Source organism: Molossus molossus, unplaced genomic scaffold (assembly GCF_014108415.1).
Source record: "Molossus molossus isolate mMolMol1 unplaced genomic scaffold, mMolMol1.p scaffold_m16_p_6, whole genome shotgun sequence".
Classification (NCBI taxonomy): domain Eukaryota; kingdom Metazoa; phylum Chordata; class Mammalia; order Chiroptera; family Molossidae; genus Molossus; species Molossus molossus.
In genome coordinates, this window is record NW_023425399.1 from 19,537,666 (window position 1) to 19,553,288 (window position 15,623).

The 15,623-nt window shown below is 51.3% G+C and overlaps 1 protein-coding gene across 6 annotated transcripts in view; it reads right to left on the minus strand.

Moving 5' to 3' along the window:
- EPB41L1 (erythrocyte membrane protein band 4.1 like 1) overlaps positions 1-15,623 on the minus strand; it is a 119,635-nt gene that overhangs the window by 89,534 nt on the left and 14,478 nt on the right. For all 6 annotated transcript variants that reach the window (XM_036245318.1, XM_036245316.1, XM_036245321.1 and 3 more), the window contains exon 2: positions 12,651-12,702. The gene's annotated coding sequence lies outside the window, so the exon portion shown is untranslated. The remainder of the gene's footprint in view (positions 1-12,650; positions 12,703-15,623) is intronic.

Consider the following 15,623-nt stretch of genomic DNA (forward strand, 5'->3'; position numbering starts at 1 on the left):
CCTACTCAGTGAGCAGTCAAGCTGAGAAAGGGGAACAGCCAGAGAGAGAGAGTGGGAGAGTGGGGGGGGGGTGTCACGGGGACCAGGGGCAAATAAGGAGGTGGGATCCCTGGGGTCAGTGTGCCTGCAAGGCGCTGGTGACCTGACACTTGGCCTTAGGCCCCCAAATGCATTCACATGGTAACCCAGGTGCCAAGAAGGCTGTAATGATTGAGCCACATACCTTCCCCACTGAGGAGTCTCAGTGTCCTCAGGAGCAGCATTTCCAGTGCAAGCCAGGCCCCCAGAAGAAGCAATGATGCTCCGCCCCCATGGCCATCTACTCCCACCCCAGCCCAAGCAACATGAAGGCAGCCTCCCACAGAAAGGCCTAGTCAGGATTTCCTTGTGTCTTCAGGACAAGGCTCTCCTGGTCCATAATCACTCACTGATTCTACCTCCTGTGTGTCCCCAGGGACTCACATGCATACCCACATGCACACATGCACACTTGCTTCTTGGGTCCTTCCTCAGCCTCTCTGAGACATGCCCATTCGATTCTGTGCCTCCTGGATGTAAGCAGACACACAAGCAAACCCAGAGTCGCATCCCGTTCACTCATTCCCCCACCTGCACACACCCGCCAGCCTGCTTTCTTCTCCTGAGAGCCCCCTTCTTCTCCTCTCTACCCTCCTCAACAGAGCCCAGACAAACCTGAGCACAGCAGGGAACGTCCCCCAGCAGTTCACTTCCGACTTCACTGTCCCATCCCTGCCTCCCACCACACACATGACAGGCAGTGGCCAAGTGTGGGCTGCTGCTCCTACAGCCCAGAGGTGGAGGGGGTCCCAGAGCTAAAAGCTAAACCAGGTTCTGAAGGCCAATGACCTAAGAAGTCACCTCTGACCTTCAAGCCAGTGAGTCAACAAGAAACAGGGCTGAGTCACTACCAGATGGCCCCCACGGCACCCCCACTCTGAGAAAGCGCACGTCGATTACTTCAGTTCACAGCCCAAATGCAGGGCCATCCTCCCGGTCAGCTGTGGTAATGAGTGTGGCTGAGCCAAGACCAAGGCAGCACCGATTAGGCCACCCCCTATTCCTACCAGTGAGCTCAGCCTCATTACTTTGTTCCATTTTCAGCTCATCTGAAAAATCTTCATTTGAGATCCCTGGAGGATCTTAAAAGTGTTTTTCAAACATTAACTCTGACACATGTCTCCCCCACTCAGACATCACCCACCCAAGACAACATTTTCTCTCCCTGCCTTTGGCAATGCCAGGAACGAGCAGCATGCACAGTCTCCATGTGGCACCTCAGGCCCTGCCACCTCAAGCCCTTCTCCTTCTGGCCTTTTTAAGGGGCGGGACTGGGAGGGAAGGGGACTTGGTGCCTCCTGTATGGCAGGCATAGCACCTTATTCAACCTTTGCAACAATACTGTGAGGTGGCATCTGAATTCCTGTGTCATAGATGTGGAAACTGAAGCTTAGCAGCCCTGCCAAGGTCACCTAGCCAGCATGTGGCCAAGTCAGGCCTGGAACCCAGGACTGCTGAGCTCTAGGTCTCTCCCAACTGCCCCACCCACCCCAGCGAACTCTGTTCTGCATGCTGCCAGGCCTGCCCTGAGCAGAGATGGGGCACCCATCATTGGCTGTCCTCAGCTTATTACTCTGAGCCTGGGTCCAGGTGGAAGGACAGAGACAAGAGGGGCTGCAGGATTTGGGGCTCCTAGGAGAGGCTTCAGGGAACACAACTGTCCCAGGGGGAAAAATGCTAAGAGGTAGTTGCAAACTCCCTACCCTCTCCTGTATTTTACAGGGGCACTTATAAGAGAGAACATGGTCAGAGCCCAGTCAAGAGGTCAAAAGGGAGCTTGGGAGGTCAAAAAGGAGAGAATGTGGGCTGTGCAGTCAGGGAAGTCAGAGCTTCAAGGTCCAGAGAGTTTAGCCCAGTGCCTTTGTTTTTATAGGTAGGGAAACTGAGTCCCGGGGAGGGGAAGGGACCTACCCAAGGCCAAGAGTGAGTCTGTGACCATGTCAGGATTCAAATACAGGTCCTCTGACTCTTGGGTTAGCTTTCCTGGACCCAGAAGGATAAAAGGCCTGGAGCAGATGCTGCCTGGGATAAATGAATGAGAAAGTAAACAAGGAGACCCATCCCCTCTAGAGCTGAGGGGAAAGAGCACAGACTCCTACACGGTGTTTCCATGGGCACCCCAGCGTCTCTCTAGTCTCAACCTGTGGAAGATGTAGGCAGGAAGGAGGCCCTTCCATTCACCAAAGCTCAAGCTCCACCAGGAGCCAATCACAGCCCTGGAAGGAGGCAGAAACTTTGGTTCCCCTGGCAACGCAGACAAAGGCCTCTCCTCAGCACAGCAATCAGCTGGAGTAGAGATGTGGACTGTACTCCACCCCATCCAGATGGGGCTCCTCTCCTCTTCTCATCAGGAGGGAACCAACCCAATCCTTCTGGTTTTAGCCCCCCACCTCCAGCCACAATCAGGAGAAGGGGTATGGATGGGCTTCTGCGTGGGGCCTTAGGACAATAGCTGAGTCCTGGCCAGTCTGTGGGGGTCTGCTGTCACCAGTGTGTGACTTAGTTGGGACAGGGGCCTGTGTGGACATTCATCGGCTCATCACCCCCACATTCCTCTAAGACGCAGTGCCAGCTGCAGAAGCACAGGAGAGCCTGGCATGGGAAGGGAGGTGCCTGGCTGAGGCCCAGCGCTGACATTAGCTCACAGCTGGATCTGAGCAAGTCTCATTCATGTTTTCTTGGGATCTCATTTTCCCCATCTATAAAGTATAAACGTGAAGCTCTGGAGTTCTCTGGAATAATAGCGCCCAGTCCACACCAAAAGAAAAATGGGCAAAGGGGCAAAGCAGGAGCTTACCTGATATTACTTCTGAAAGGCTGCCTAGCCCTGACTCCAGCCTCAGAATACACAGCACATTCCACTGATCGGCATTGCCTCGTTCTACACACTTTAAGGAGAAAGGAAGAAAATCACCAGGAGGGAACCAACCCAATCCTTCTGGTTTTAGCCCCCCACCTCCAGCCACGATCAGGAGAAGGGGTATGGATGGGCTTCTGCGTGGGGCCTTAGGACAATAGCTGAGTCCTGGCCAGTCTGCGGGGGGTCTGCTGGACCTTAAAAAGCAGCTTCCAAATAAAATACCTAGCTTTGACCACCTCCGGGCCAAGCCACCAGCCCCTGGCCCAGTCCCCAGCCCAGCAGGGAAGAGGTGTGCACAGCGTCTCATCCCTGGGGGAGGAGTTTATCAGTCGGAGATTTTAGAAAGGTTTTCCACACAGAGTCAAAACAAAAACAAGAGGTTTCTCAGGAAGCTTCTCGGTTCCTAGAAAAGTTGAACTACTGACATCAAAACCCACACACACTCACCATGCTTTCAGCTCTGCAGTCCCTCAGCCGCCCTCTACAGACACCCACCGTCCTCTAGGATGCGGCTGCTTTCCCTCCCCATCAGGCTCTGCACTGTCCACTCGCCCACCTTCGAATCGGCTCCCTCTTCTCCACCTCCGCGTGCCTGAGTTCAGGTACATCGCTTCTCACGGGGCCACACCAACAGCTTGTCCATTGGTCTCCGGGCCTCAAGCCATGTCCCTCCAACCCATCTTCCAACTGCCAGAAATCAGATCACATCACTCCCAACCTAACACCTTGCAGTGGCCTAACAGCCCTGGGGATAAAGTTCCAGGCCCATGTGCAGCGCTGCAGGATCTGGGCCTGCCTGCTGATCCTCTTCGAGCACAGCAAACCCCAGCACCCCAAAGCACCCCCCTGTGTCATGCCGCTGCACCTTTCACTTTTACTATGGTTCCCTCTGCCTGGATGTCCTATCTGGACCCCCACGTGGAATGAAGATAACAGCTCACCTCTACTGAGGGCTCAGTATGTGACAGGCCCTCTGCATACACTACAGTACCTCATCCATCTTCCCCATGGCCCTGTGAGGCAGGTGCTAAACACAGCCTGTTTACAGGGGGAGAAGCAGAATCAGAGATGTGAATGAACCTGGCAGAAGTCACATGGTTTATAAGAGGAGGAGCCAAAACAGAAATCCAAGCATCTGACTCTGAGGTGGCTGCAATCCTCTACCCCCCAATATCAGTGCAGTGATGATGTGAAATCAGAAAACACAGCATGTTCCCAACAGCACCCCTTCCTTCTGGGCTGTCAGCCTCAGAGTTTGCCTCTGGAGAGGGCCCAGCCAGTTCCTCTCTGGGTTTGCTCCCCACCCGGCACTGCCTCCAACCACACAGCATGGCTGCATGGTCTCGCCGGGTGGAGAGTGTCTGGACCCATACCTCAGGAGCAAAGCAATGACTCCCAGCAATATCTTTCTAACGTATAAACTCTTTGGCTGTACCTCAGGGACCAGCAGGATCTGATACCCACTCATCTTTTCAACCTTAATTGCCCTCTGCACCCTCACCCCAATGCATGCTGTAGCCACAATACATTGGTGGGTATTTACCATCTATGTTGGTTCTCACTAAAAGCTGCTATTTACCACCCAGCCAGTGTAGCTCAGTGGTTGAGTGTCAACCCACACACCAAGGTCACTGGTTCAATTCCTGGTCAGGGCACATGCCCTGGTTGTGGGCCCAATCCCCAGTGGGGGGCATGCAGGAGGTGGCCAATCGATGTTCTCTCTCACCGATGTTTCTCTCTCTCTCCTTTCCCTTCCTCTCTCTCTAAAATCAATTAAAAAAATATTTAAAAAATTTAGAAAGCTGTTTTTTACTGAACACCTGAGAGCCATGTCCTATGCCAGGCCCTCGACTAGCACCCTTGTTTCCCGACAACTCAGTCATTCATTCTCCCGGCAGATGCTTGTTGAACCGCCCCTGTGCCGTGCAATGTGGAGCTGAACAGACACGACATTAAACATAAAAGACAAATGACCGCAAATGGTGGAGAGCACTGTGCGGAAGTGGAGGCGGGGGCAGAGCCGCGCACTGGGCAGGGGAGGGCAGTGTCTGATCAAGCCTGGTTGTACAGGTTAATATGGACTCAAGGCTGCAAGGAGCCAGGAAAAGGGCATTCTAAACAGAGGGAACAGCGCAGGTAAAGGTCATGAGGTGGGGAAGAATTCCTGACATAAACAGAAGGCTTCTGTAGCTGAAGTAAATGACCAAAGGGGAGATACGTAACTGGAGAGGGGGAGGTAGGGACCAGCTTATTCAGGAGTTCAGAGTTTATTCCAAGGGCAGAGGAAAGACACTGAGTGACATGGTCTGATTGATGTTTTACAAGGATCCTTCTTGCTGCCACTTGGAATCAAGACTTATGAATATAGGAGATATATATACATATATATATATATATATATATACACACACACATACACACATATATCCACATATATATATGGCCTAGCACTGGCACGTAGGGGATGCTCAATAAATGCTAATTCCCTTTGCCTTCTTTCTCTGTCCCCATCCCAGGCTGGGATTGTCCTCTTTATCTAACTCCTCATCCTTCTGATTTTTCCATTGTCAGAATTTAGGCAGCTGTGGGTCACGACCCCTTTGGGGGTCAAACGCCCCTTTCACAGGGGTCGCCTAAGACATAACAGTAGCAAAATTACAGTTATGAAGTAGCAACAAAAATAATTTTATGGTTGGGGGTCACCACAACATGAGGAACTGTATTAAAGGGTCGCAGCATCAGGAAGGTTGAGAACCACTGATAGCGTGTCTGGGGACCTAGGATTTGTATACTCTTCACTGTTAGATAGGGAAAGGGTGGTCAAGCCTTCCTGCCGTCCCTCCTTCCCCTGAACTGGACCCTGGGTCAGAGTGAAAGTCAGAAGAAAGAGGAGGCAGCATGTGCCAAGGCTGCCCCCGCCCCCACCTCAGATTCTCATTCTCCCCTAACCACTTCATGCAGCAGCTCAGAAAGCCTGGTTCTCAGGCAGTTATGCGCTGGGGATAAGGGGGAGGGGGAAACTAGGGTAAGCCCCACCTCTAGGTGAACTGCTTGAGCCAGATGAGGGCAGGCCAGACTAGAAATAAAACACTTCCAGGGGAGACTAGATACTCACTAGCTGATCCTCTCACTGTCCCCAAAAAGCAAGCAAGGGTCGTGGCCCTCACTTTACCACTCAGAACCCAAGGCACTCGGTGAGCTATGACTTGCCCAGGGTTGAAAAGAAAACGGCAGAGCTCTAACTAGAATCACAGTATGTGGTGGTCTGAGGACTACTGAGCCCAAAGCCCCATTGTACAGATGAAGACACTGAGGTCCAAGAAGGAAAAGGGACTTGCCCGCAGTCACATGCTGAACAATTGGCAGAGCCAGGAACGGGAGTCTGAGTGGCTTCTGCCAACCAGTTCCCCAGGCAGCTTCCCTTGAGACAGGTGGGAAAGGGGGCAGAGGCGAGGCTGGGATTGGGGGTGGGGAAGCAAGGACTGGGCAGCCCTGCCTCCTCAGGCCTGCCCTGCCCCAGCTGCCAGCCGCAAAACCTGTCAAACCAGTCTCCGTGACAGGCCCGAGTGGCAAAGCCTAGAGCCGCAGGGACATGGGTAGGCTGCAGATACCAAGAGCTAGGGGACAAGGAGGACACAGAGAGGCTCCTCCTTGGCCTGCCAGCCAGCCAAACAAACACTGCCCCAGGGCCAGGACGGGTGTTCACAGCTGAACCACTCCTGCACCCGGGATCAGGCACAAGCAGGGCTCACCAGGCCTCCTGTGCCCCCAAGCACAAGGGCCTGCCCTCTGCTTCTTTTCCTCCTCTGGACACTTAACACATCAGCTGTCAATGCCACTAGGGCAAGAGACCAAGGAACTGATCTGGACACATGACAGGAAGCAGGGAAACACAACAAAAATGACACAGACACACCTCCCCTCCCAACCACAGCCACCAGGATGAAGTCCTGCCACCCTCTGCCTCGTTCTGTACACACATGCTCTGCCCCTTATGCTCCCCCCACCTCAATGACCAAAGCCCAGGAAATGGCTAAACACAAGATGCAACTGTGGGAGGAGGCGTTCAGGAGGTCTTTGCCCTCAGGCAGCCTGTGACAGCCTGGTGACACTTGGCGTACATGTGGGAAAACCCGCACCTCTCAGTCTTCAGTTCACCACCCTTCCTGTGGAGGGGTACATCAGCTCCAGTTTCAGGGGGCCTTGATGACTTGCTCTCACCCCATCTCTCAGCACCTCTGGGAAAGGAAAGCATGGGAGGGTTCACCTGCCTGGTGCAGGGCGCTGCTGGACAGGGCTGGCTCACGTGTCAGGGCTGCCTTGCTGAAACCTGTTCTGTCAGCTCTGGTGCCAGCGGAATGCTTCTCAGGCCAAGCTATGGGAGGGGGGGGGGGGCACTGATGATCCTGGTACTCAGAGCCCAGTTCAGAAACATTTCCAGGGTAGGAAGGGGCCTTGGAATCAGCCTGGGCTCCCTGTGAGCACAGGATACATGTGCCAGGCAAGTGCCCCACAAATATCAGGGACTATTGTCATATCTCAACCAACTCCTTCCTTTGGTAGACAGGGAAGAGGAGGCCCAGAGAGTGGCAGGTCACACACCAAGGTCATGGCAGAGGGGCTCCCAGCACATGTCGCCTCCCACAGCAGAGACATTTCCCCACATCCAAAGTCATGCACCCCACAGGGGAACCGAGACACCTTCCTCACCACCCCCCCAGGAACTGCTGGAGACTGGTACCAAGTTCTGCGGCTCAGCACCGATTGTGTATTTACCTGCTGTGTTCACCTCTGCATCCTGGCCCCTGGTGTATGGCAGGAACTCAGGGAAACTTGGTCAACTAAATCAAGACTCAGTGGAGAAAGAACTGGAGGTAGAATCCATTTCTGGCCGAAGCACTGGGGTGGGAGAGCAGGAACTGATAGAAAGGAAATACGAATCTGGCTTTCCGGGGCTCAGGATCCAGCCAGGCTGCCCTGAACAAGCAGCGACACCGCCGGCCCCGAGCTCCAGAAAAGGATTCTAGGCCCCAAAGTGAGAGACAGGTTGCCCCCAATCACACTGAACGTATGGACTTCAAATCCCATCTGTATTTCTGTGACTGGGCAAGGGCACTGAGCCACACACCCTGTCCTGTATTCAGTCACTCGCTCACTCACTCTCCAAAACTTATAGCGTGAACATCAAGGTGAGTCCCAATCGTCCCTCACTTCCTTGTCAGAGATGTCTGACCCAGAGGCTGATCCATGCAGCGTCTTTGGCCAGGAGTTGAGCTCCCAAAGCATAAAGACCTGAGCTGAAATCATAGACAAGCCACTTCTCTCTTAAGATTCCACTCACATGTGTCAAATGGAGATGGTGACACCTTCCTGCCTCAGTTACTAAGGAGTGCTCTGAAGGTCACATGCAGTGATGTATATACGAGACTGTTAATAACACAACATTGCCACCACTAGCCCCCATCGAATCCCAATTCTGAATGTCAGTCATTATCATCATGATTATCAACAACACAGTAACACCTGCCAATTATTCAGCACTCGGCTGTGTGCCGGCCACAGTGCAATGCCTGTTTCCTGCATTCTCATTTGGGCTCCTTAACCTCTGAAGTAAGAATTATTAGTGTCTCCATTTTGCAGATGGTGAAACTGAAGCACAGAGAAATAAAGTATCTTGTTCCAATGCACACAGTAAGTGGTAGAGCAAGGGTCTACCCAAGTCTGTCTGAGTCTGCAGCTCAAGCTCTTCACTCCACTGCCAGGATGGGAGCATGTCGCCTTGTTAAAGTGACACCCTATTTGCTGAAGCCTGGCGTGGACCTGAAGTCATGTGGTTGCTTTGCTGACCCTTGCAGTAGTAACCTCAAAATAGGTAAGACTGGCTGATTTTTTTTTAAATCTTTATTATTGAAAGCATTACAGCTGTCCCCCCTTTCACTGGCTGATTTTTTGTCCCTGTTTGACAAATGAGGCAACTGAGCCCCTAGGAAAACTTGGCAACCATGTGTCTTAACTCATTGATAAGAGGATACCAGGAATACAAAGGACTATAGAGAGTGGATCCAGAGGGAGAAACTGAGGCCCAGAAAGGAAGAGGGACCTGCCCAGGTCATTCATTCAGACCTTTCCGGAGACCTTCTTCAGAGCACATAAGAAGAAAGCAGTGTTTGCTAGTCTAGTTTTTTTTTGTTTTTGTTTTTTTTTTTTATCCTCACCCGAGGATATTCTTCCATTTTTTGTACAGATAGAGTGGGAGGGAGAGAGAGGAAGGGAGAGAGAGAGAGAAACATCGACATGAAGGGACACATCGAGTGGCTGCCATCCGCACGACCGACCAGGGCTGGGGACAAACTGCAACCGAAGTACGTGCCCTTAGCGGGAACCGAACCCGGGTCTCTCCGGACCGCAGGCCGACGCTCTAACCGCTGAGCCAAACTGGCCAGGGCACTAGTCTAGTTTTATAATGCTGCCCCCACTCCACTGCTAGGGTCCCTTTGCATCCAGGGCTGGTACAGCTGGCAACTGACACCGAATACTTTCCTAGTCTGAGTCTCAGTTCCCCCAGGTACCAAGTAGGGACACTAACCTTGATCAGCAATGAGTTCTAGAAGCCAACACCACTCCACAGGCCAACATAGGGCCCAGGAGGCCAGTCTCGGCGCCTCTGCCCGCTGCTGCCTCCAACTCCAGGGACATCCGGAGGTGAAGAACATGCCAACACTGTGTGCAGAGTTGTGCAACCATTACCACTATCTAATTTCAGAATTCCAGTTGTTATTAGCAAGGGCTGAGCTGCAGCCCCCATTGCTTCTTAGGAACCCAAGGCTCTTCCCTGATTTGGCCCAGGAAGAATTTCTCTGGGGTAGAAGTTGAGCAAAATGTAAATACTCAGTGGACACTGTGTTCCACTTACTGAAACAAAGTTGTAGATTTTCTGGGAGAGAGGTTCACCATATCAGCCAGGCCATACTCAAGCCTTTTCCCAGCCTAGCTGCCCTGAATGCAACAATTGTATTGACTTTGGCCTCAGTTTCCCCCATCTGCTCCCTGGGAAGCTGGCTGAAACATATGCCTCCAACATCCCCCAAAGGGATCCTCCACAATAAGTGGTTAATCACATCCACCTTGTCGGAAGAAAAAGGCCAGCCTGTTAGTCAGCCAAGATTGGCAAGAGCAGTAGGTTGGAGCTGGATTGGAGAGATTCCAGCATTTTTGTAGGGAGGAAAGAGGTGGAGAAGGGTAGGGGAATTCTTTCACTGGGAGGTTCTTCAACCCCATGGCCCTTATCACCTGGCTCACACCTGGACTAGAATCTAAATCCCTTACATTTTTCCTACAAAGGACCTTTCCATTCTTTATCTCGTTAGATTTTACCCATAATCCTGAGAGGTAAGGCAAGGAGAGTATAATTATCCCTGTTTTGTGGGTGGATTCATTGAGGATCAGAGAAGGATCAGACTTTTCTAAGGTCACACAGCTGATGACTGGCAGAGCAAAGCTAGAAGATAGAAGCCAGTGTCCAGGCTTCTTGCCATTGGCCAATCCTGACTGCTACTGGGACAGCTTCTAGGGCTGTCTTTGGTCCAGTAAAAAGGGGAGCAAGATCCTGGGTAAACTACTGCCAATTCAACCACAGCAGTTCTGCTACCAATGTTTCCTATAGGAATTCTGCTGCCCCAAAAGATTTGAATACTGGATTCTAATGGATACTCAGAAAAGCATTAAGAAGTGGCCAAGGCTGATGTGTCTATCCCCATTCCACAGAAGAGGAAACTGAGGCCCAGAAAGGGGAAGTGATGAGGCCAATGCCACAGAGCAAGGACTGGAATGTGGGGCTCTGGACTTGCAGGCCAAATGACTTCCACTCTACCAGGCAGCCTGTGAAAACCTATCGTCTCTCACATTTCCTGTCTCGTCCAGTAAACTGATGGTGATTAATACCTGGAGTCTCATCTTTCTTGGCTCTGACCCCTACAGAGTCGCCTGGCTTCTTGGGGGGCTTCCGGAAACTTTAGGAACTTGTAGACTAAATGTATGAACCAACCTCTACCTCCCCTTACCACGTACACACACACTTAGTTCCCCTCTCCCCACCCATTTGCCCAAATGTCAGGGAAAGACCAGCAGGCACCCTCCTGGGAACTCCTAATCCACCTCCTCTGTCCTGCCTGTGCTGTGGCTGTGGACAGAGGATTCCTTGTTCCCAGTGCTTCCTGCCCAGAGATCTCCGTGGGGCCCATGCACTGGCAGGAAGAGGCCAAATCACTCCTTTTAACTGGAGCTAACGCCACCCCTACCCCCACCACCTCCAGGAGCAACATGCTCCCAGCTCTTTTGGCATTTATTCTACCTGCCCCAGCCTGGCTCAGCCCCACCCATCCTCTATAGTCCGTGATCCTTAGACACACACACACACACACACACACACACGCACACACACACACACGCATACACACCAAAGAGTTCCCCTAGCAGGGGAACCATTTAACTGCCAAGGGCCATTTGGATATTTATAACATCATTCGTGGGCCATACAAAATTATCAACTTAAAAATAAGCCTGCTATATTTGGTCAGGCTAATTTGGTGAGGCGTGTAATGTTAGCTGGTATTGATTTTGAGGACCGTATACAGCCCGAGGGCTGGATGTTCCCCACCCCTGCTAGGGATATAGAGGTGCTTCATATCTAATCAAAAATAAAAACCAGCCCTGGCCAGTTTGGCTCAGCGGTTGGAGCATCGGCCTGCAGACCAGAGAGTCCCAGGTTCGGTTCCCGCTAGGAGCATGTACCAAAAAAATAAAAAATATTTTATTTTAAAATAAAATCCAGAGGATTCCAGCATGGCAACATCACAGCCCTGTCAGCTGTGCCTTACTAATAACCCCACAGTGACATTTGCATATTACTTCACAATGTCCCCATCAGCATAACTTTATTGGCTGGGGTACTGCCAGAATCACAGAACCTCAGAGTTTAGAAGGGGGCTTTGACATGCCCTGGGCCAGTGGTTTGCAAAGTGTCCTGCACAGGACAGTTCCATGTCTGAGGGATGCTTGAGGAATTAGCCAACTGGAGTCCCCCAGCCCTACCCTAACTTCAGCCACTGCCACAAACCCTTTAGCTGATTTATACACTGAGATTCTTTCAAGATCATTTGAAAAGGGAATTTCCCTGCTGGAACGTTTGAAAACAACTCATTTACTCTGACCCCACCTTCCTCAACCTTCCCCCACCCCCCCACCCCCACGACAATGTATAGATATGCCTGAGGCCAACAGAAGGAAAGGTAGTTGCCTAAAGTCGCTTAGTCATCAGTGGCAAAACCAGAATGAAACAACCTCTCCTGAACCCAGTCTACAACCTAGAAGTGGTTAAGCAAAAGAAAGGAAGGACTCCAGGGTCAGCTCAAACAGCTTCCAGGTCCAGCATCCATCACCGGCCATGGGGGCACGGATAAAGCAATATAAGCAAAGCACGCTGTGTAACACAGAGCTGCTTAATGAATATGCATTTCAGCCCCTACCTCAAAATAAGCCAAAACCAGAGAGGACCTGCAACGCTGCCCCCCCTTTTTAAACCTGCCAGAAATCGGTGACCCAGACAAATGCTCATGCCTCCACAGCAGTAAAATATATCAAAACAGGGAGCCTGAGGCCCTGGAAGAGCAACCTGAGCAGAAGGAAAGATAGGCTGTGGTAAGGTAACACTCACCGGTCCTGGGTTCACACCAGCTCCCTCGGGGAGAAGGATGTCAGTCAGGCACCTAGAAGGAGGAAAGGGTGTTAGCTCCTCTGAACTGAGATCCTGGACCCAGCATGGAGCCTGAAATTGAGAGGCTGGCATTTGACTCTCTGAGGAACCTTGGGGAAGTTGCTGAACCTGTTAAACAGAAAGGTCCGTGTGACGACGTGCAGAGAGCAAAAGGGAAAGTAACAAATATGATGCTGGAGCGGCCAGCAGGGGCCAGGCCGGGAAGAGCCTGGGAGGCCAAGGGAAGGAGTTCAGTCTTGATTCCAGGAGCAGCGGGGAATGGTTTGTAATGTAGAGAACAGACTGGAAATGGGCATGAGTAGCTTTGGGTGTAGGGGTCAGGTGGTCGCTGTGGTTGTCTGGGGACATGCGACTAGGGCCCAGACTGGATGGTCACAGTAGAGCTAGAAAAAGTCATGGAATCCACAGACCATGGTGAAGGACTGGATGGGGGGATGAGGGAGAGCAGGGCCTGCCTACCTTGGGCACTTTCATCCATGTCAGTCCCATGGCCTCCAGCACCCAGGAAAAAACATACCCATTGCTCTCTCAACCTGGCCTATCCTTGCCTCAGTCTCCCCACCTGTAAAACTTAATATGGTTGGACTCAGTGGTCTGTAAGGCCGTTTAAGCATTAATATTCTGTTCTGGTATAATTTGCTCACAGAGTATTTAAGTCCCTTTTCAATCATCTTTAAGCCCCAGCTACAGGCCCAGCCTGACGCACAATGGGGCAGGATTGCTGGCGGGAGAAGGCTCAGGTCCTCTGGACCCACACACTTAGAACAGTACATCTCCAGGAGGCTGAGGTGTTTCCACTTCATCTGCAGGGTGGGGCAAAAGTAGGTTTATAGTTGTGAGTGCACAAAACACAGAGGTTATTCTTGTATTATTTATTTATTTAATCCTTGCCTGAGTATATTTTTCTGTTTATCATCAGACAGAGAGGGAGGAAGGGGAAAGGAGAGAGAGGGGGAGAGAGAGAGAGAAACATGGATGTGATAGGGACACATCGACCGGTTGCCTCCCATAGGACCCAACCAGGGCCAGGGATGAATGGCAACTGAAGTACGTGCCCTTGACCAGAATCGAACCCGAGACTCATTGGTGTAGGTGGACACTCTAACTGCTGAGCCAAACCAGCCAGGGCTTGTATTATTATTTATTAATTATTGTATTATTTTTCCATATGAACAACTGTAAACCTACAAGAATCAGGCAAATAGGAAGGTCACTTGGGCTGAGGTTGGAACATCAGGAGCAGAAATTGTGTGCCTGAGCGCTTTCTTCCTGTCCTGGCTCCGGAGGCCGGCATGGGCCTCAGGACACTGCCACGCCAGCTGCAGCATCAGTCACCCAGCAACCTGCTTCCCCATCCACTGTTTCCCAGCACCCAGGCTAATCCTGGGAGGCAGTGCGGTACAGTGGTTACAAGCTTGGACTCTGTAGTCACACAGACCTGGTTTGAATTAGGGCCCTACCACTCTCTAGCTAGTGGCCTGGAGCAAGTCACTTCACTTCTCTGAGCGTTGGCTTCCTTATTTGGAAAAGAGTCGTAACAGTGTCTGCTTCCAGGGCTAATGAGAGGATGAACTGAGATGATGCGGCACTCAGCACAGCACCTTAACACAACGCTCCTGGAGCAGCAGCACCCAACACAGATGCGGAAACTGAGACCCAGAGAGGCAAAACGATGCACTGAAGACCAGTACAGCGAATCAGTACTGGTGGGACCCAGAGCCCAGGTTCTCAATCACTAGGCTATAGGAACAGCATTTTGGTTCCTGCTTTTCAGAGGAGGAAGTTAAGACTAAAAAAATTACAAGTGACTTGACTAAGGCCACAGAGAAAATAAATGCTAGAAGAGGAATTTAAACCCGGTCTCCCTGATGAAAAAGTCCATGGTCTCCCCCATGTGTGTCCAGAAAGTAGATATGTGGAGACTTCAGATTTCAGGGCCCTTTAAATCTGGAACAGGGACAAATGCAAATCTGAGCAGATTGAGGTGGGGGAGCTACCTTGAGAGGAAACCAGAAGGAGTTGGTGAAACAAAAGCCTCTTTCTCAGAAGTCCTCCCTGGGGACTGGGCAGGCGGGGAGGGGCCTGACAAGCAGGGCCATCCGTCCTGCCAGGGCTGAGCTGAGGGCTGAATCTAAACAAACAGAAACAGTTCCAGTTTGGCCATCAACTTGCTGTGTGATCCTAGGCAGATCACACACACACACACACACACACACACACACATCTCTGTTTCTTCAACTCGAGAATGAGACAGTTGTACTGAATGGTGTCGAAATCCCTTTTAGTTATAGGAGACTAATAATAGCCATTCCTTATAAGCTTCTAACTCCTGGTCAGGCCCTGATCCTACAAACCCAAAAGGTGCCCTTTTAACGCTGGCTCCAATATCGCCACAATAGTGTTGTAAAGTCTGCATGCAGGTTCAGGCTGTATAGCCAGGTCACTTCCCCTCAACAGGACTCAGCTTCCTCATTTGTAAAATGGGTACATATCTTTGTGTGATCACCTACAGAATGGGAAGATACAAGGACTACCTCAAAGGCAAGAAATCCCGAGTTAATGAACAAAGCATCCTCCAAGTCCCCATCCCAAATACACCCTCAAGCTCTTTTAATTTCTTTTCCTTTCCTTCTGGTCCATGTCCCCTTCAGACAAATGGAACAAGAGAATCCAAACTGACAAATGCAACAGGAGTAGCAAAACCCCCCACAACTAACAGTATAGCAACCGCCGGGACAGTTAATACCTGACTGCTCACACAAGACAAGCCCCGGGATAAGTGCTGCCCCAGGACTATATGTCAGGGAATCCCCTCAATCAACGAGGTAAATCCCACAATTAGTCTAGATTTACAGATGACAGACTAAGGTTCAGCAAAGTGAAATGACTTGCCCAAAGTCATATACACAGCAA